The sequence below is a fragment of the Mytilus galloprovincialis genome, chromosome 13 (assembly GCF_965363235.1).
Source record: "Mytilus galloprovincialis chromosome 13, xbMytGall1.hap1.1, whole genome shotgun sequence".
NCBI classification, from domain to species: domain Eukaryota; kingdom Metazoa; phylum Mollusca; class Bivalvia; order Mytilida; family Mytilidae; genus Mytilus; species Mytilus galloprovincialis.
The window spans coordinates 49,414,658-49,427,162 of record NC_134850.1 but is presented as its reverse complement, the minus strand read 5'-3'; positions in this window follow the sequence as shown (position 1 = coordinate 49,427,162).

Here is a 12,505-nt window from a genome sequence, read left to right as displayed (position 1 = left end):
AGAATTTAGTGTTAAAACGACACCAACAGTCTGAGAACTACATGAACTTATGCAATGACACAATATAGATGAGTGTTTGGTTTACGACAGTGTTTTGAAATTGATGTGAATGTCGTACAAGTGAGAGATTTAGCGCTATAAAACCAGGAATATGACAGTTGTTGTCCATTCGTTTGATGTGTTTTGTCATTTGATTTTGCCATTTGATCAGGAACTTTACGATTGAATTTTCCTTGGAGTTCAGTATTTTTGTGATTTGACTTTTTCCCTTGTATTTGAATGATTTGGAAGATCGGTTTCCAAAGAATGATGACTTCGATCTTACCACAGTCATTGGTTATTGAAATTGTATAACATATTAACATTAACCATGATAAAAAAAAAATTCTAAAGCAAGTGACAAAATACATTTTATTATAGAAATCACTTGTAGGGTTCGTGATGTTCCATCTTTTAATTTCTGTGTATTGTTTTATTACCTGTTGTTGTCTTTTTTTCCTTTGATTATATATTCCTTTTTTGTTTCCTTTCATTATATGTTCCTTTTTTGTTTCCTTTCATTATATGTTCCTTTTTTGTTTCCTTTCATAATATGTTCCTTTTTTGTTTCCTTTCACTATATGTTCCTTTTTGTTTCCTTTCATAATATGTTCCTTTTTTGTTTCCTTTCATTATATGTTCCTTTTTTGTTTCCTTTCATTATATGATCCTTTTTGTTTCCTTTCATTATATGTTCCTTTTTTGTTTCCTTTCATAATATGTTCCTTTTTTGTTTCCTTTCATAATATGTTCCTTTTTTGTTTCCTTTCACTATATGTTCCTTTTTGTTTCCTTTCATAATATGTTCCTTTTTTGTTTCCTTACATTATATGTTTCTTTTTTGTTTCCTTTCATTATATGTTCCTTTTTTGTTTCCTTTCATTATATCTTCCTTTTTGTTTCCTTTCATTATATGTTCCTTTTTTGTTTCCTTTCATTATATGTTCCTTTTTTGTTTCCTTTCATTATATGTTCCTTTTTTGCGACTTGTGTTTTATTGGTATATAATACTCATATTTGTTCTATAACTATTACAATTAATATGTATTTACATTAATAAGCATAATTATTTGCTACGTTGCTGATAATTTGAGGTTTTGATGTTGTTATCTATTATTTTTCAATTTCAATATAATACTGTTCAATAATTAGATATAAGAAGATGTGGTATGAGTGGCAATGCGACAACTTTCAATCCAAGTCAAAATTTGTAGAGGTAAACTATTAAAGGTCAAAGTATGGTCTCAAACTCGGAACCTTAGCTCAAATCCAAAAGCAAGCAATAAAGGACCATAACGAAATACTGTTGTTAAAAATTAACACCTCTACTTGTATTTGACATATCATTCAAGCATTATACGATCAAACACGGGGCGCAAAACTGACTTGCGCGAGCTTTCATCTCATTGGATAAAAGAGGTAACGTGATCAATTTGTTATATTAGTTCAAGCTGTCAATCATTATATTTATGTTACAAATTATATACACCAGTGTCTTACTCATTAACATATTAAATCAAACTCATCCTTCAGATTCGTTTGTTAAATAATGCTAAATCGTAAGAACCATGGTATATATTGTACAAAAACGAGAAACTAGAAACACTTATGAACCACATCGACAATAGATAACTGCTGAACATCAGATTCCAGACTTAGGACAGGTGCAAACAAATGCAGCGGGTTTAAACGTTTTTATAGGTACCAACCTTATGTTTTTTTATCTTAATATGACCTTTATCGTTATTATTATATACAATGTCATCTTATACGAGACACACATGTAGTTGTCTCTGATGAAAACAGCAAATCACAAAATTACTGAACTCCGAGAAAAATTCAAAACGGAAAGTCCGTATTCTAATGGAAAAATCAAAAGATAAAACACATCAAACGAATGGACAACAACTGTCATATTCCTGACCTGGTAAAAGCATTTTCTCATATAGAAAATGGTGGATTGAACCTTGTTTTATAGCTAGCTAAACCTCTCACTTGTATGACAGTCCCATCAGTTCCTTTATATTGACAACGATGTGTGAACAAAACAAACAGAAACAATGCTCAACCAATACGAAACTCGAACGTGATGCTTTACCGTATTCCGAATATTTAATCAATTGCGCCGGGCAATAAAGAAGACACCATAGAAACAGATTTTGAAGTATTTTCATATCCAAAGTACTACAGCTATAGCAAAATTCTCTCAAACTGAAGTAAACCCAAATATGATATGTAACTTCTAATGCTACAGAAAAAACTCGGAAAAGTAACAGGACTCAAAGACGTTCTGACGAACGGAGTGGGTGCTTACTTTGAGTCTTAAACAAAAACGATATTGTGTGTGTATATAGTATTACATAGTCAAATTATATTTGTATGTCTTGTCCTGTACATATTGTCTTGTCTTGTGTTTAACATGTTTGTATTCAAAACTTTGATAATTGTGAATCTGTATATATATATGTTCAGGAGACCCACATGTAGCCTCTGGCTGTTGGCAATCCTCTTTAAATAAATAAAGAATTAATTAAAATTATTACCTACGCAGATAAAATCTGATACTATAAATCGTGAACTTCATATCTAATATTCAAGGTTGTAATCTATTTTACGTAAAAACAAGTCCTGTCTATGTATGTTTGTGAAATAAGTACATAAACAACCTGTAGCTGAAGCTGAATTATTTAAAACTATATAGTTGGCCTACATATAAAAAAATGAAAATATAAAAACGAAATTTTATCGAATAAATAATACATCATATCGACTGAAATATTGTTACACTCCAAACATCTTTTTTTTCTGATTATACTGCCTCAATTTAACCAAATGAACTTACTTAAATATAAAGGGTCATAACTATCCTTTCATTCATTCAGAAACTTAAGTTTTACACCGGAAACTTTACACAGAAATTTACGACAAAATGGTCGAATTTTCTTTTTACAGAGATGTTGTATACCGATCTTACAGAGATGTTGTATACCGAGCCCTAAAATTAAGATACGATCGGTTCTTATTTAAATAAACGTATTGTAACATGTTGAGATAGTCGGTATGAAAAATTCGTTACATAGTGTACTATCAGGAAATAACTGATCATATATATTCGCTCGAATCCCCATATGGAATATACTGACCCTATATATTTATAGATTATCGTTGATCATCTCAACGAGATTGAACTTTTGATTTTACCATTTGATTAGGGAACTTTCATTTAGAATTTTCGTCAGAGTTCAGTTTTTTTAATTACTTTTTATGATAAACATACGCACATTCACATTTACATACAATCTGTCGATACATATATTTACGGATTGTACATGGTAATGTTTTTCTCTGATTGTTAATGTTTTCATTAGTTTTCATTAGTTATAATTGGCTTTGAACTTGCAGTCAGTAACTGGAAGATCTCTGGGTAAAAAACTGCCACATCCATTTTGTGCTTTTTCTCTTTTGTATCATCTGATTTGTGAAAGCGTTTCCACTGATGTCAATAGTTTGTTAATAATGTTGTGTACTATTTCACCACTGTACAAGATGATGCATGCTTAACTTCGACATGTATGTGCCTGTCCCAAGACAAGAACATGTAATTCAGGTGTTGTCGTTTTTTTCTGTTTATCATATTTCGATTAAGTTCATATTTTTTAACGTAAATCAAACCGTTAGTTTTCTCGATGCAATAGTTTGCCATTGTCATTCCAGGTCCTATTTCAACTGAATATGTGTCACGGGTTTTTATTCCTTGTTAATAGTTGTTAACTTCTGTGTAACTAGGTCTCTGGTCCCATTGGCAACTGTACTACACCTTCTTATCTTTTATTATGTAAAAAATAGTTAAAAATGTGCTAACCTCTTACAAAGAATATAATCACCCTATAGCCAAAAACACAGACCGTACGTGACATTCTACATTGGTTATAGTTATAGGAGGAGAGTTGAGATCTCATAAACATGTTTAACCCTGCCGCATTTTTGCGCCTGTCCCAAGTCAGGAGCCTCTGGCCTTTGTTAGTCTTGTATAATTTCTAATTTTAGTTTCAGGATACAATTGGAGTTTAGTATGGCGTTCATTATCACTGAACTAGTATATATATTGTTTAGGGGCCAGCTGGAGGACGCCTCCGGGTGCGGCAATTTCTCGCTGCATTGAAGACCTGTTGTTGACCTACTGCTGTTGTCTGTTCTTCTATGGTCGGGTTGTTGTCTCTTCGACAGATTCCGCATTTCCATTCTCAATTTTATTCACCACAACACAAAAAAACACAAAGCCTACATCTGATGGCTCTCGAGTAAAGAAGCCGTTTGTGTTGTTGATGCTCGTATCTAGCGGTGTTTCTTGAAGTACCGTAAACGACAAGAGTACTTAATTCCGTGCCCCCTCTTCGAATAATGAATTAGCGTCCCCTAACTCTTCTCGTACTTTTTAACAATAACCACTAGTCGTTAATAATCAATCTACCACCATCATCGTTAAAGAGTCGAAAGATATAAGAGATACATTTTAACTTATAAATCAAAAACAAACTGACAACGCCATTGCTAAAAAAGAAAAAGACAAGCAGACAAACAATATTACACAACACACAACATAGAAAACTAAAGACTTAACAACACGAACCCCACCAAAAACTGGGTTGAACTACAAGATTGTAGCTACGAAATTAGGAACATATCCGCTATCCTATGGAACGGATATTCCATAAGAGTCAACCCACTCGTGATGCCATCCGTAAAATTGACGAAGGGATGATTTCAATAACACCATTTGCAACTCTTGGATTAGTAGCTTCCTTATGAGCAACAATCCACTGCATATGTATCAAGGATTACGTGATAGGGCATACAAGCCGGGAATATCGTATCAATTGTGAGATATATACTCCGTATACAGGCGCTGCTGGAATTGTGCTAAATGTGGAAAAATCACAATTGGGAAGTTGAAATGTTCTCTTTTGTCGTAAAGTTTTTGTTTTCAACCGACTCTCATTGTCAATTTCTAGATGAAGCAGACTTAAATGTATCTGTTGTATCCTTTATTATACTACAATCCCCTTCCTTTTCATGAATGTGACCTACCGAATTAGACTATTTACCGGATTTGTTATCACATAAGCAACCCGACGGGTGCCACATGTGAAACAGGATCTGCTTACCCTTCCGGAGCACCTGAGATCACCCCTAGTTTTTTGGTGGGGTTCGTGTTGTTTATTCTTTTAATTTCTATGTTGTGTCATGTGTACTATTGTTTGTCTGTTTGTCTTTTTCATTTTTAATCATGGCGTTGTCAGTTTATTTTCGATTTATGAGTTTGACTGTCCCTCTGGTATTTTTCGCTGTGGCGGATCTAGAAATCGCCAACCAAATTAAATGACCACTCCCATTTAATATAACTATGAACCTTTCTTTGTACTAAATAATCATCACGTTGTTCCTAATTCTAAACATCCTAGTGCACAAAGTGAAACTACACAGAAACATTCAATCCTCCAAGGATTAATTTTTCTCTCACTAAGCCAACTAGGCATTGCTTCTACTCCTAAGTTACACCAGTGCAAAAAGAAACAGAAGATGGCAAGGGGGAATTCAAAAACTCAAAAGAAAGGAGAAATAACAGCCCCATGATAAACTAGAGGCTCACAAGAGCCTGTGTCGCTCACCTTGGTCTATGTGCATATTAAACAATGAACACAGATAGATTCATGACAAAATTGAATTTTGATGATCATGATGTGTTTGGAGATCATATTTTACTGGACATTATTCTTGCTACAATTATCTCTATCTATAATGTACTTTGCCCAGTAATTACAGTGAAAAATATATTCTAAAAATTTACAAAAATTGTTTAAAATTGACTCTAAAGGGCAATAACTCCTTAATGGGTCAACTCACCATTTTGGTCATGTTGACTTATTTGTAGATCTTACTTTGCTGAACATTATTGCTGTTTACAGTTTATCGCTGTCTATAATAATATTCAAGATAATAAGTAAAAACTGTAAACTTTTCTTAAAATTACCAATTCAGGGGCAGCAACCCAACAACGGGTTGTCCGATTCGTCTGAAAATTTCAGGGCAGATAGATCTCGACCTAATAGATTATTTTACCCATGTCAGATTTGCTCTAAATGCTTTGGTTTTAGAGTTATAAGCCAAAATCTACATTTTACCCATATGTTCTATTTTTAGCCATGGCGGCCATTTTGGTTGAATGGAAGGGTCACGCCACACATGTTTTAAACTAGCTACCCCAATGATGATTGTGGCCCAGTTTGGATTAATTTGGCCCAGTAGTCTCAGAGGAGAAGATTTTTGTATTAGATTACTAAGATTTACGAAAAATGGTTAAAAATTGACTATAAAGGGCAATAACTCCTAAAGGGGTCAACTGACCATTTTGTTCATGTTGACTTATTTGTAAATCTTACTATGCTGAACATTATTGCTGTTTACAGTTTATCTCTATCTATAATAATATTCAAGATAATAACCAAAAACAGTAAAATTTCCTTAAAATTACAAATACAGGGGCAGCAACCCAACAACGGGTTGTCCGAATCGTCTGAAAATTTCAGGGCAGATAGATCTTGACCTGATAAACAATTTTTCCTCCATATCAGATTTGCTCTAAATGCTTTAACTTTTAAGTTAAAAGCCAAAAACTGCATTTTACCCCTATGTCCTATGTTTAGCTCTGGCGGCCATCTTGGTTGGTTGGCCGGGTCACGCTACACAATTTTTAACTAGATAGCCCAATGATGATTGTGGCCAAGTTTAGTTAAATTTGGCATAGTAGTTTCAGAGGAGAAGATTTTGTAAAAGTTAACGACGACGGACCTCGGGCCAGGTGAGCTAAAAAACTAAAAACAATGAAATAACAAACATGATTACAAAATACTGCATAGAAAATGAAAGACTGAACTACAGGAACCCAAGAAAAACTGCTTTCCCTGAATGGTATGCATATTCAGATGACACCATTCCTGTAAATCTTATAAATACGTTCATAAGGTTTAATATTTTTAAGTAAATGGGGATCAAGAGGACGGATTGGTAGTTATCTTTTATCTAAGCATAAGCAATCACCAAATTTGTAAACCATCGTTCATTTGAATGTTCATACTCTTAAACTTTACTGTTTGTGATTTTTATTAAATTGAAACAATTGTTTTGGACTGAAAATGAGTACCTATTAAAAAAAACACTGTAGAAGAGATTGCTTAAACTTTACCATCTCGCAACCTTGGTTCAATAGCCTCCTTGTTGCAAGAAACCCTTAGTTCAATAGCCTTCTTGTTACAAGGAACCATCTTCAAGGAAATAATAACAAGAATACGAATAAAACAAAGAATATTCATTGAATCCAATTCATAAAATGAAATGACAGCTCTGTAGTAAAGCAAAAAACTAAGGACTTACATTTTGAAGAAATAACAATCCTTACTAACAATTATAATCTTATTTAAAGCACTGTTTCTATTTGCTTTCGCATGACACTATCTTTTTTTTTTCTATAATAAAACCTGGTGTTTCAAGATGTGTAGGGCCTCGGTAGCATCCATGCTTTAAACAGGTGCGTTCAACTCCCATCTTTATTGACTGGCATCGCTTGTTTTTTTGCCGCGGGTCTTTGATTCTCTCCGTGTACTCTACCAATAGAATACTTGCCGAATTGATAAAGATGTTACAGTAAAAATAAAACATTGCAATTCTGATTTATACTTATTATAATCCCACACATACCAGAATTCTAATATCTACTGATTGAAATTGGGATATCCAAATTTGTACCTCCAGGATCCTGAACAGTACTAGATACTAATTAATGGGGACACGATAAAAGAAATATTTTGTATAATGAAGTAATATTTTTGAGTTTGCCTAGTCAAAAAAAAAGTAGAACTAAATTAGTATGAATATATTTCGTAGCAGAACATTTTTCTCATTGTCAAGTTTATCGCTGTCATTGATTTTGTTATTAAAGTGGAAAATAATGCAGCATGACTAGCAGGAGCATCGTCACATATCCAAAGAATATAACTATATTCTTCAGTAGGTAGATATATTTAGTACTGATTATTGAATTGGTAAAATTTGACATACTAAAACATTACAAAGTTTAAAGGCAAATTTTTTCTCACAATGACGTTCTACCTCCATAAGCCTGGATATGTATGGCTGGTCACATATATGATAAATACTCTCAACAATATTTGTAACATACTTATGTCAAAATGAATATGCTTATCCATTTGACTAGAAATGTTTAACAATCCAGTCTTATTTTATTAGATTTTCATGAACTGTTGTTCTTTACAACGTTTCGTTTCGATAGATTGTGAAGATAAACTAAATATTCAAGTTTAACATGTAAAAAGTAATTACAAACATTGTGTTCAAAGATCTTGTTTGTCGACGTATGCGCTTTATGTTTTTAGTCCAATAATCAATCCAAAATTTAACCAATTTTGATTGATTTTTCGTTGGAAATAAAAATGAGTTCTGTTTGTGACGTCATTAGTAGAACTTCGAAACGTAAATTTTCAACAAAAAGGCTTATTTCCTATCTAGTCAATGTATTAGCTATGATTCATTGTGATATTGGTAAAAAAATCTTAATTTGAAATACAAGGTTAGAAAAAGAGGGTCATTTCGGGCCTTATCGAACCTATTCCTTTGTGGTGTAAATATGGCTGTTTTGATAAAAGGATATGATGATTATTAAAGACGATAAGAAGATGATTGTTATCTTTTCGTATAGTGTGTTTGAGCTTTTGATTTTGCCATTGATAAGGGGGAAAGTAAAATCACAAAAATACCGAACGCCAAGGAACAATAAAAAGCAAAAGTCCCTAGTCAAGTAGAAAAATCAAAAACTTACAGACATCAACTTTCTATTTTGAATTTTACTTGGAGTTCGGTATCTGAGTTATTTTATTTTTGTCTCATGTAGATACAATTTTGAACCCAGCATCTTGAACAAAATATTATATATTGTGCTGAGATCATTACATGTTCTATTGGCGTGCAGACTTGTACAAATTTGCGCTAGTGGACATGTGTTTAGGTACGCAAAATGTCCCATAAAGATTATCAGTCGATGTAGTTATGAATATATACGTACAAAAAGTATGTTAAGCATAATAATTTTAAACACTAAAGTAACGTAAAACTTACCGTTATAATATTCGAAACTCACGTCTAGAAGACCTATTCAATTAACCAGTCACTCTATATGACAACGTTTTTGACCAAACGTGACCATCAGACGACTGGTCATAGCTGCAAATAGTAAGACCGACAAGTTTAAAAACCGTTTTTGTGTGCGCACTGCAGTAGATTTGAACCATCTGGAAGACTCCGAAGGTGCATCACTTTATCTGAGGAGTTCAAATCAGTACTTCGCAGCAAGCTCGACTATCTTGTGCGCATACCAACGTACGTACCGTCACACAATAGAGGTTTCTCAACATCTTACGAACGGACGAAACTCTACGAACGTATCGTTATGGAGCAGTAATTTTGTTATAATAAAATCCATAATAAATGTCTACCGATACTTCATTGTGTTTAAAGGATAACAGTTAACAACTTAATATCCTTTTTTGCAACCTTGCATTTTATTGTTGTTATTAAACATCCGTGTTCCAATTTATTTTCTGTTTTTAACTGTTTCGTTTTCTTACGTTGAGTTCCGTTTGTTGACATGTCGTATATATGCGTTCGATTTATCTCCCTTATCCATTCAAAAAGATTCTTTTTTATAATGTCCTTGATTAAAAAATTCAACGCATCTAGTTTGCAATTGGTTGATTGATTGTTCGGTGTTTAACGTTCAGTGGCAAATATTCCATTCATTTCATTGTGAAATTATTTAGCGTTTTGTAAAGGATTGATAAGTGATCGAGATAATACAACTTTAATACATTTCATATATCCACACGTCCCTTCTATGGGTCCAATCTGTTTGAGTTACTATGAGTTTCATTATTTCGTATCGGAGAGTATCTTGAATAGATATTTCGCAACATAGCTTTTTTATTTCTAATATTTATTGGGATTCAGTTAAAGAAATTCAAAGGTGCACTCGATCTATCGTTAGAAATAGAGTTTTGTGTGTTCTTGTTGAAAGTATGAGTGCTACAGCTCTAACATAACTGGTAGTCACATAGTTATCAAAATATATATTTTTATATATTACACTCCTAACTAAAAAGAAAAATGAGAAATATGAAAAATAGAGGAAATATACACAGTATGCTATAGAAGCTTAACGGAAACAATAAACAAGAAAAAAAATTATATATACTCATAATTATACTATAGAGGAAACATACACACATAGAATAAGAAAGGCCATGATAACAACAAAAAACACAATATATAAGTTTAAATATTTTCCTATATATATATTTACCTTTTTCACATAAATTAAATAGTGATGTTGTCATCATGTTTATTAAAATTTCTTGTACGATTACTGTCCTTTGATTAAATATTCTTCACTTAAATTTATAGATCAATAAGACTTTCAACTGTGTTGATTGAACAGTAAATTGTACATTATATATTATATAATATCAAATAAATATAATATGTATTTGTTTCAAAATGGTTTTAAAAAATCAAGCATGCATATTTTACATGTAAAAGACATTTCAAAGGGAAGAAGAGCACAGCCTATAATCCAAAATTATAAGATAAATTACTGCTCCCTCTTTTCTCGTTACGGCAAGTTACGTCAAGTTAGGGCGATTTTCGTTCGTTCGTAAGATGTTGAGAAACCTCTAATAACCGAAAGGAATCTTTGACGTACCTATTTATACACAGAGGTTGGAAATACTGATACATATACAGAAAGTGAAAGTTAAATTTATTCACTACTATTTCTAAACTAATATGACAAGTATGTATTTAAAATGTACGCATCGGGTTGTCAAAAAAATGGACGACTGGACATTTCATATACATGTAAATTATCGTTTACGAACGTAACTGCTTTTACGTAAACTTGTTTCTTATTTACTGTGTGGGAGTAGCATAAATTAGTCCATTTATAAAACAAAATACATTCTATCATCTTTAACCATCGTATATCATGTTAATATACATGTATGTATATCAATCACATGACTTGTCAACAGAAGAGTTTTTTGTGTTATTATTCTAATTTGTGGTAGAAGAAATTTAAAACAGGTTCTTTTCCTTATTATTGTTGAATCATACTAGCTGGGTGGTTCTCATATAGCTGGAATTTTGTTGATGATTTGCATCATGTTCCATATCGTTGTTACATCATAACAGAATTTTTTATTTGTGATCATGAATTTCTGTTACATCATACCATGTGTGTGGTGTTGTGGTTTTTGTTTATAGTTTGTGGTATTTTGTAGAAATTTGGCCTCTTCTTTAACTTTCCTTACATGGGATAGAATCATATGGTGGGGTAATTGATGTCATGGAAATTCCCTGTCAATAATATGATTTTAGGTATAAATTATGCTACATTGTAACATTCAAAGAGACGCTAGCATAATGAAGATTTCGATTATCCTTACTGCAACAATTCTTGTTTGTGTGGCAAATCAAGGTAAAAACAATTTCAGCTACAGTTTTGTTTTTCAAACTATTTTTTAAGACGATTGAACAGCGGTATACTACATTGTACTGTTCCCTTTATCTGTCAGATCCCGTTCAATACGTCATATTCTTAACAATTTGTAAAATAAACTACTGTTACAATTTGAAATCAATTCAATAACATGTAATGCAAAGGCGTGTATCTTCAGATATCAAGATTATCATCATCATCATTATTATTAGTAGTACCTTTATATTTATCATTATTATTATCTTATTCATTATCATTATTATTATCATTAATATTATCAATATCATTATTAATTTCTGGTTTTATTATTAGTTTTAGCATGGTGGGGAGGTGGTAGAAGTAGCAGTTCGTCACGTACCAGCAGCGGTTGTGGTTCCAGTCGGTCAGGTATGACATTTCCTTTCAGAAATCTTATTATTAAGGTGGTACCTAACACTACAGGGAGATAACTCTGTAAAATCAGCTAAACGTTTTAATTACGTTGTTGTTGTTAAGGGAACATTAAGCTTCTCATTGATCAAAATTAGTGTTTGTCAAACAGCTTTATAACCAGTGTAAATTTTCTGATGAATTGGTTGGTTCAAATTTTTTGAAATTTTTATATTTTTGTCAAAGGGTCAAAGTAAATATTTTTTCAAAATTGTATAAAAATTAAACGATCCAATTAAATTTTAATCAAGGTGTTGGGTACCGTCTTCATAAACATCATTTTTTTTCTTAATTTGATAACGATCTTGAATGGAAGATGTAATGTATAGCTGATTAAGGACAGGCACCTACAGAATGTACCGGCATTGAGCTAGTTTGCTGACTCTAAATCCTCTCTTAACCTGTGATAGTTGT